Genomic DNA, 10,660 nt, shown 5'->3' on the forward strand with positions numbered 1-10,660 from the left:
GAAGTTCCAGCCGTCCCCCCGGCAGGAAACCCCCAACCTCGACCATTTGACATATTTCAAACAAATTCAACATAAAATTTAACAAGTTGGGCAAACAAGAGGACGAAAATTGCTGAAACAAATTCGGCGATAACAGTACAATGTTTAACAAGTGCTGAAACAAATGAAGCACACAAATTTCACAATGTGCTCGTCGTCTTGGGCGGCTGCTGCCATCTCTTCTTGCATAAGCTCGACGAACATCTGCTCCTCCTCTTCGTCCGAGTCCATGGCCGGCGAGGCAAATGGACGAACACCTGACGGGCGTGGTCGAGGCAACCCGAGCCGCGAGCGACGACGAGCAAGCAGGCCGGAAAACAGGCCGGCGGAAGAGCAGCCGAGATAGGCCGTCGTCCAAACACGGCGGAATATAGGCAGGTGGGGAAGGAGTGGCGGCGCAATCTGGGCAACAAGCCGGCGGGGTGGTGCCGGCGGCGAGAGAGATACGAGGGGTGGGGGAGATTTTGAGCGACGTGGCGGTGGGGTTCGTGCGTCGAGTCACCGAGCGGATCGGGCCCTTCCCCGCTTTTCACTCGTCCGGAGTCCCCGAGAGCTCCCCGGGGGCCGGGGGCGTGGGATCGCCGGATGAATTTAGGCCCAAATCCGGACGAAAACGAGGAACCGGGGGCGTGACTGGGCCGAATTTCGCCGTCCGGATGGAAAAAACGCTCGCCGGGGGCCTCCTCGGGGGGACGAGTGGAGATGCTCTAAAGCAACGAACCCACGATTGGATTTGAAGTGCTTGTAAGCGTCGCACGGCCGGCCCAGCTGTGGGGTGTGGTCAAACGCTAACAAAGTTTTGATCAGTGGTAGTAGCAGCACTTTTCCGGGCGGCGGATGAGGCAGACATAGGCCGGTTTAAGTCACTCCCCACTACGAAAAGAACGCCGGATTTGACTTGACACTCGCGGCAAAGCTTGTTCACCTCGTCTGTGGATGCAGCTGTCAATGGAGTTTGGTACGTAGCAGCGTAGTGGCTGGCGAGAGAACGGGCTTTGTGACTGCGCGCGAGCGTGCAACCAGTGACCGAAAGAAGTGAGGAGAGACTAGAGAGATATCGAGCAGGTGAGCGACTCCTCAGTCCACGCACCTACACATGCTGCCAAAAAGGTGCCACTCGTGGCATCACGGCACGCTGCTACCTCGTCAACAGCGGCGCTAATCGTGTAGGTTCCCTTCTCTGAAGCAAAAACGAAAAATAGATTCCTACCATTTATATTATTTATCGCTAATATTAATATATCAAAAATTAAAATAGATCTACATAGATTTCTTTTTAACAATCAATATCACATATATTTATAGTAACAAATAATAAATGGTAGAGATACATGAGCTAACTCCAACAATTACAAAATAAAGTCTAAAAGATACTAACAAATCTTCGAGATCTTCAATTTTCTTCTTCTTTCAGAACGCAATCTTATACTCTTCTGAAGGCAGTCAAAGATAGATAATGAACCATAAACCTGTAAATACCGAAGGTTCTCCCATAATTTTAATTTGAGCCGCAATGCTAAGGCTGCATGCACGTGCGCAATCATTAAAGCAGTCATTCAACATCGGCAAGAGTACCAACACTAGTATATCAGAGAATAACAATCGACTAGCCATGTCGACGTCGACGGAGAGCCGAGAGTACGAATCACCGTTGTCGAGGACGTAGCAGCCGGGACAAAAACTGCGAGGATAATCCTCCTCGCAGCAACAACGACAAAAGTTCCAAAATCGATCTGGCGAAGCAAGATCTGAAGACCCATACCTAGAGGATTGTAATCTTTCAACATCACCATTGACGCCAGGAAGGAGATCTCGTCGTCAAACGAAAGCCCGAAGATCACTTATTGCAGATGATACCATCTCCATTGAGAGGAAACCAACAAGAATACTACCAAAATCGTAACATAATCAACTGAAAATACTACTTTTATTGGAAACTCCACACATAGATCGGGTTTCCCACTCCTCCCGACGCCGGCGAAGCCGACCGGAGGAGGGGGAACTGATCTATGGAGGAGGCTGAAGTGGAGGGTGCTAGGGTTTTGGAGAGCGGCGGAAGTTTTCTTTTGCGGTGGATAAAGAAGATGGACGTTTCTAGCTACATAGATTTATTTTAGTGAGACGAAATATGAATAGGAGAGAATAACCTTTTGGCTATTTTCTGTTTTCCCTCCTCATTTTACACCATATATGTTGCGCTGAAGCGTTGCACGTGTGTCAAGCTACCATATTTCGACTTTGATCAGTTTACTTTGTGAACCAGGTAATTTGAATGCGCTATTGTTATGATTTTTTTCATTGCAATTAGTAGTAGTAGTATTGAGATGAGAAGTGACAAATTTTCTTTTTATCTGGAGCTGAATTTTCAAACGGGAACTGAATTCAGCCCACACACATGAAGGACCGAAACAGAACGAAGAAATATGACGAGAGCTTAAAAAGATGACCAACAACTAGTACTGGCCCACCGTGTGCTACTTCCGCCGCGATCACAGGAGCGAGTGAGTAGGATCCTGTGGAGATGCTGCCGTCGCGGGCGCATGTGGTCGCCGGCGGCAAGAAACCGACCGGAACCTACCCAACTTTTACTCCATCCACGTGAGCCGAGACATGCGTGGCGATAGTGCCGTGCCTCGTGTGCGCGCGCGCACCGCCCCGCCGCCACGGCCGGTGATCTCCCTTGAGGTGCGTCAAACCCGGCGATCGGTTCGTCGTCCCATACTGTACCTGACAGCGAAGACTTGTATTGGAGACACTGACACTTCGATTTTTCGGCGTTTACGTGTATCACCTTGTTAGGTATATTGGTGATATTTTATACAAGTTTCAAAATCCATTTATTAAAGAAACCAAGATATATTAGGATGGGCGGTGGTGTGCACTACGGGAGAAACTTAATGTGCCGACGGCCAGCCCATGTGCCGACGGCCAAATGTCGGGGCCGTCGGCACAGAGGCCCTCGTCGACCGGCGACGGAGCTGACCGTCGGCGCACGGTCACCGTCGGCACACAGCTGTCTACACCGACGGTCACCGTCGGCGCAAACCGGACCGTCGGCACAGAAACTTGGCGCCCGAAGGTCACCGTCGGCACAGCCACGGCCGTCGGTACACGCGCAGACAGGCGGGCCCAGCCGTTAGGCTGTCACGGCGCCGTCTACGGTGTGCCGACGGTAGCCCACGGCGCAACGGCGGCCGTCGGCACGGGGACTGAAACTCGGGTCCCCCTTCTTCCGTGCCGACGGTCACCCACGGCACAAAAAGGCCGTCGGCACGGCCAATTATGCACATTTTTTTGTTTTTCCATTTTTTTTGCACCAAAGAGATAATTATTAATCCCAATCATTTTTTTGTTTATTTATTTCTCACTGCTATTTTGGCGAACCCCTTTGCGGGAAACCTATATATATGTATAAGGGCGGTATAGAACCCCTTCGCCAGAAATCGAACCTCGGAGGGGGTGAATGGCCCACACACGATACAAAATACTTAAGACCCACTCACGATACAAAATACTTAAATAACTAGACTCACACACATACCAAAGCGCTTACAGAACTAGACCCACACACGAACTGAAACAGTTAAAGAATTACACCCACACAGAGGAAGCAAAACACTTAAAGAAACTACACCCACACACATGAACCAAAACACTTAAAGAACTAGACCCACACACAAACCAAAGCATTTAAAGAACACTGGGTCGACACATGACCCGCTAGACACACGGACTCGACACACACATATTAATCAGAGAAGTCGAAATCTTCATCCTCGCTGGGGGTGTCCTCTGAAGCGGTACTTGAGAGGTACGAAAACCACCGTTCATCATTTTCCCCCCATGTCGACGCCTCTCCTTTGGCGTACTCCGCGTCATATTCGGCCCTCCTCTGCCGCTTTCCCGCCCTCCTCTCTCTCCTGTCCTGTACGCCTGCTTCTCCTTCCAGAATGCGCGCGTGGCCACGACGTCTCCGGGATGGTCTCTGCGCCACTGTGCCATGAACTGCTCGTCCGCCTCGGTGGTATCAATCCGCCGCTGGCCATCTCTGAACCGCTGCGCTTCACCCTCCGAGCGAAGTAGCGGCTCGGTAGAGAGACTCTCGGCTTCCGTCGAGACCCGACCTCCGGGAAGTTCATTTCGTGGCGCGGCCGGCCAAACCTCCAAGCCGCAACGTCGTATGCGCGGGCAGCAGCCTCCTTCGTGTAGAAGGTGCCGAGCCACACACGCGTACCACCGGCGGTGATTTCAGCCGCGAAATGTCCCGCGGGCCGCGGGCGAACGCCGATGAAGCCCGTGTTGCTACGGCGACGAGGAGCCATCTCGGCGGCAGCTCAGCTCAGAGGATTTTGTGGTTCTATTGGATGAGAGAAGTGATGAAGGGAGAAATGTTGCTGGTGCTGTTAGTGGAGAAGCCATGGCTATATATAGGCCGACGAGGGGCTGAAACGGCGGGAAAACATGGCGGGAGAGAATGGGCGGGAAAGGGTGGGCGGGAAAAAAGGGCGGGAGAGAAGCAGCGGGAAAGGGTGGGCGGGAAAAAAGGGCGGGAGAGAAGCAGCGGGAAAGGGGGGGGGGGGAAAAAAGGGCGGGAGAGAAGCAGCGGGAAAAGGGTGGGCGGAAAAAAGGGCAGGAGAGATTCTGCATGTATAGGGGGGAACTCCCTCGGAGGTGAACCGTAGAGAACCTTGGGATCATATGGGATGATACTTGTTTCCACATGTACCTATGACCTAAGCAAGCTCAAACGTAGGCATACGCCCACCGGGGAACCCCGATGGGATGCGATCAAAGGGGTAGACGGCGCGGTCAACAGAACTAGGGTTTCGTCAGAAATCGAGCATCGGACCTAGGGAATGGCCCCAAAAGTTGTGTGTGTCCACATGGCATGCACAAAAGTGATTTGAGATGGTTCTATATCCAATGCTACCCCCTCCGGGTGTGCCCGGCTTCCCGGACATGGGGTTCCTACACTTAGGCAGATTCTGCATGTATAGGGGGGAACTCCCTCGGAGGTGAACCGGAGAGAACCTTGGGATCATAGGGTATGATCCTTGTTTCCACATGTACCTATGACCTAACCAAGCTCAAACGTAGGCATACGCCCACCGGGGGAACCCCGATGGGATGCGATCAAAGGGGTAGACGGCGCGGTCAACGGAACTAGGGTTTCGTCGTAAATCGAGCATCGGACCTAGGGAATGGCCCCAAAATTTGTGTGTGTCCACATGGCATGCACAAAAGTGATTTGAGATGGTTCTATATCCAATGCTACCCCCTCCGGTGTGCCCGGCTTCTGGACATGGGGTTCCTACACTTAGGCGGATCTCGCATGTATAGGGGGAACTCCCTCGGAGGTGAACCGGAGAGAACATTGGGATCATATGGGATGATCCTTGTTTCCACATGTACCTATGACCTAACCAAGCTCAAACGTAGGCATACGCCCACCGGGGACCCCGATGGGATGCGATCAAAGGGGTAGATGGCGCGGTCAACGGAACTAGGGTTTCGTCGTAAATCGAGCATCGGACCTAGGGAATGGCCCCAAAAGTTGTGTGTGTCCACATGACATGCACAAAAGTGATTTGAGATGGGTCTATATCCAATGCAACCCCTCCGGGTGTGCCCGGCTTCCCGGACATGGGGCTCCTACACTTAGGCGGATCTCGCATGTATAGAGGGAACTCCCTCGGAGGTGAACCGGAGAGAACCTTGGGATCATAGGGTATGATCCTTGTTTCCACATGTACCTATGACCTAACCAAGCTCAAACGTAGGCATACGCCCACCGGGGACCCCGATGGGATGCGATCAAAGGGGTAGACTGGCACGGTCAATAGAACTAGGGTTTCGTCGGAACTCGAGCATCGGACCTAGGGAATGGCCCCAAAAGTTGTGTGTGTCCACATGGCATGCACAAAAGTGATTTGAGATGGTTCTATATCCAATGCTACCCCCTCCGGGTGTGCCCGGCTTCCCGGACATGGGGTTCCTACACTTAGGCAGATTCTGCATGTATAGGGGGGAACTCCCTCGGAGGTGAACCTTAGAGAACCTTGGGATCATATGGTACGATCCTTGTTTCCACATGTACCTATGACCTAACCAAGCTCAAACGTAGGCATACGCCCACCGGGGGACCCCCGATGGGATGCAGTCAAAGGGGTAGACGACGCGGTCAACAGAACTAGGGTTTCGTCAGAAATCGAGCATCGGACCTAGGGAATGGCCCCAAAATTTGTGTGTGTCCACATGGCATGCACAAAAGTGATTTGAGATGGTTCTATATCCAATGCTACCCCCTCCGGGTGTGCCCGGCTTCTCGGACATGGGGTTCCTACATTTGGCAGATTCTGCATGTATAGGGGGGAACTCCCTCGGAGGTGAACCGGAGAGAACCTTGGGATCATAGGGTATGATCCTTGTTTCCACATGTACCTATGACCTAACCAAGCTCAAACGTAGGCATACGCCCACCGGGGAACCCCGATGGGATGCGATCAAAGGGGTAGACGGCGCGGTCAACAGAACTAGGGTTTCGTCAGAAATCGAGCATCGGACCTAGGGAATGGCCCCAAAATTTGTGTGTGTCCACATGGCATGCACAAAAGTGATTTGAGATGGTTCTATATCCAATGCTACCCCCTCCGGGTGTGCCGGCTTCTCGGACATGGGGTTCCTACACTTAGGCGGATTCCGCATGTATAGGGGGAACTCCCTCGGAGGTGAACCGGAGAGAACCTTGGGATCATATGGGATGATCCTTGTTTCCACATGTACCTATGACCTAACCAAGCTCAAACGTAGGCATACGCCCACCGGGGGACCCCGATGGGATGCGATCAAAGGGGTAGACGGCGCGGTCAACAGAACTAGGGTTTCGTCAGAAATCGAGCATCGGACCTAGGGAATGGCCCCAAAAGTTGTGTGTGTCCACATGGCATGCACAAAAGTGATTTGAGATGGTTCTATATCCAATGCTACCCCCTCCGGGTGTGCCCGGCTTCCCGGACATGGGGTTCCTACACTTAGGCAGATTCTGCATGTATAGGGGGACTCCTCGGAGGTGAACCGGAGAGAACCTTGGGATCATATGTGATGATCCTTGTTTCCACATGTACCTATGACCTAACCAAGCTCAAACGTAGGCATACGCCCACCGGAGGAACCCCGATGGGATGCAGTCAAAGGGGTAGACGGCGCGGTCAACAGAACTAGGGTTTCGTCAGAAATCGAGCATCGGACCTAGGGAATGGCCCCAAAAGTTGTGTGTGTCCACATGGCATGCACAAAAGTGATTTGAGATGGTTCTATATCCAATGCTACCCCCTCCGGGTGTGCCGGCTCCTCGGACATGGGGTTCCTACACTTAGGCGGATTCTCGCATGTATAGGGGGAACTCCCTCGGAGGTGAACCGGAGAGAACCTTGGGATCATAGGGTATGATCCTTGTTTCCACATGTACCTATGACCTAACCAAGCTCAAACGTAGGCATACGCCCACCGGGGACCCCGATGGGATGCGATCAAAGGGGTAGACGGCGCGGTCAACAGAACTAGGGTTTCGTCAGAAATCGAGCATCGGACCTAGGGAATGGCCCCAAAAGTTGTGTGTGTCCACATGGCATGCACATAAGTGATTTGTGATGGTTCTACATCCAATGCTACCCCCCCGGGTGTGTCCGGCTTCTCGGACAGGGGGTTCTACACTAATTGTTTAGGGTTAGTGTTTAGGGTTAGGGTTAGGGTTAGGATTTGAGATAATCTATTCTATTCTTATTATTTGCAGTAAATACTGACAGTATTTATTTTAAAAAATAAAAAATAAAAAATAAAAAAACTACTTGTGCCGACGGTGACACAACCTATAGGGTTAGGGTTAGTGTTAGGGTTAGGATTTAAGATGATCTATTCTATTCTTATTATTTGCAGTAAATAGTGACAGTATTTATTTTAAAAAATAAAAAATAAAAAACAAAAAAAACTACCTGTGCCGACGGTCACCGTCGGCACAACCTAGCCGTCGGCACAGGGTGTCCAACATAATCAGATCGGCGCGCGGCCCGACCACCTCATCCACTCTCAGTCACACCCCCACCCCCGCGCCGCCGCCGTCTCTCCCGGCCGCCACCCGCCGCCACGCCCGGCCGCCCTCGCCTCCGCCACCACCCGCCGACGCCCGGCCACCCTCGCCTCCGCCACCACCCGCCGACGCCGGCCAACGCCCGGCCGCCCTCTTCCTCCGCCACCACCCGCCGACGCCCGGCCGCCCTCGCCTCCGCCGCGTCGGCGGCCGCCCGCCGCGCGTGCGGCCGCCCCGCCCGACCCCTCGCCTCCGCCACCACCCGCCGACGCCGGCCAACGCCCGGCCGCCTCTTCCTCCGCCACCACCCGCCGACGCCCGGCCGCCCTCGCCTCCGCCGCGTCGGCCGCCGCCGCCGCGCCCGCAGCCGCCCCGCCCGACCCCCTCGCCTCCGCCGCGCTGCGGCGCCGCCTCGCCTGGCCCCCTCGCCTCCGCTGCCCCTGCTCGCCTCGCCCGGTAATTGAAGGTAATTTTTCTTCTTTTTATTTTTATTTTTGTGTCTATTTGGTAGTTAGTTAGTTATTGAGTAGTTAATAGTTAGGGAAAATTGAAATGGAAAATGAAATTGAAATGCTAATTGAAATTGAAATGCTAGTTGAAAAAGATATTGAAATGCTAATTGAAAATAAAATTGAAATGCTAAATGAAATTGAAATTGAAATGCTAATTGAAAATGAAAATGAAATTGAAATGCTAATTGAAAATAAAATTGAAATGCAAAATGAAATTGAAATTGAAATGCTAATTGAAATTGAAAATGAAATCTATTTAGCGATGAATTTGCATTGACAAATTTTTATTATTTTAACTAGGTCCCGTAGTGAGCATCCCGCGTGACGATCCCGGATCTTGCGGCGCATCTCTACGGCCGTCGACATCGCCGGTTGTTCGACTACTTCCTCTACAGACCGAGGGTGAGCTGAATTGCCGACTCCCCCTCCGCATTTTTTATGTCATTAGATTTCATATCTCCGTCAAGTCGCGTAACCTAGGTGTCAATTCCCGTCCGCAAGCGTTACGCGGATAAATATGCATTAGTGGTCAGCATATTTTGAACCGTAACGCTTGTGGCATTTACGGGACGAGTCGCTGGACCCGTAGTTGGGTACGTTTTCCATGTTCTGCTTGGGTGCGAGACAGGATTTCGTCAGTGCCTCCCTGTTGTTCTCCGGATGCACATCCTCTCGGCTTTTTGCCGAGACGTGTATCGGGAGAGCAGCGGGGAGGTGCTGCCGAAATTCGTCTCGCACCCGAGCAGAACGTGGAGAACGTACCCAACTACGGGTCCGAGGCTGCTAGGAGCCCACCTAGTAGAGATGTAGGTTGATGCACGCGTTTTCGCCGGTAGAAAAGTAAAAATATGATGCATTCAATTTCATGCTACTATTTGTTGTTTGTCACGCAATAAAGCAGGATGGCTGATAATGAGTGGATGTACAGTGGCCGTGTTAGTTCGACTCAAGTGACAGATGAATGGAAATGGAAGACCGATTTGTTAGTGAAGGAGTTAGCTCGTGGTTCGAAGGGGATTGTTCGTCCCCGTTGCCCTTGCAATGTCTGCAGGAGGCGTTGATACGTCTCCGACGTATCGATAATTTCTTCTGTTCCATGCCACATTATTGATGTTATCTACATGTTTTATGCACACTTTATGTCATATTCGTGCATTTTCTGGAACTAACCTATTAACAAGATGCCGAAGTGCCAGTTCTCGTTTTCTGCTGTTTTTGGTTTCAGAAATCCTAGTAACGAAATATTCTCGGAATCGGACGAAATCAACGCCCGTGTTCCTATTTTTCCCGGAACCATCCGAACACCCGAGAGCCGCCGAGGGGAGCCACCGGGGGCCCCACACCACACCCCGGCGCGGCCGGAGGGGGCCGCGCCGCCCTATGGTGTGGGCCCCCGTAAGCCCTCCTGCGCCGCCTCTTCGCCTATATAAAGCCCCCGGATCGAAAACCCCGAGGCGTTCGACGAAAACCACGGAAACCTTCCGGAGCCGCCGCCATCGCGACGCCAAGATCCGGGGGACAGGAGTCTCCGTTCCGGCACGCTGCCGGAACGGGGAAGTGCCCCGGAAGGCTTCTCCATCGACACCGCTGCCATCTCCACCGCCATCTTCATCACCGCTGCTCGCTCCCATGAGGAGGGAGTAGTTCTCCATCGAGGCTCGGGGCTGTACCGGTAGCTATGTGGTTAATCTCTCTCCATGTACTTCAATACCATGATCTCATGAGCTGCTTTACATGATTGAGATTCATATGAGTTTTGTATCACTATTCATCTATGTGCTACTCTAGCAATGTTATTAAAGTAGTCCTATTCCTCCTGCACGTGTGTAAAGGTGACAGTGTGTGCACCGTGTTAGTACTTGGTTTATGCTATGATCATGATCTCTTGTAGATTGCGAAGTTAACTATTGCTATGATAATATTGATGTGATCTATTCCTCCTACATATGCATGAAGGTGACGAGTGTGCATGCTATGTTAGTTCTTGGTTTAGTCTATTGATCTATCTTACACTATAAGGTTA

This window comes from Lolium rigidum, chromosome 1, assembly GCF_022539505.1.
Source record: "Lolium rigidum isolate FL_2022 chromosome 1, APGP_CSIRO_Lrig_0.1, whole genome shotgun sequence".
NCBI lineage: Eukaryota > Viridiplantae > Streptophyta > Magnoliopsida > Poales > Poaceae > Lolium > Lolium rigidum.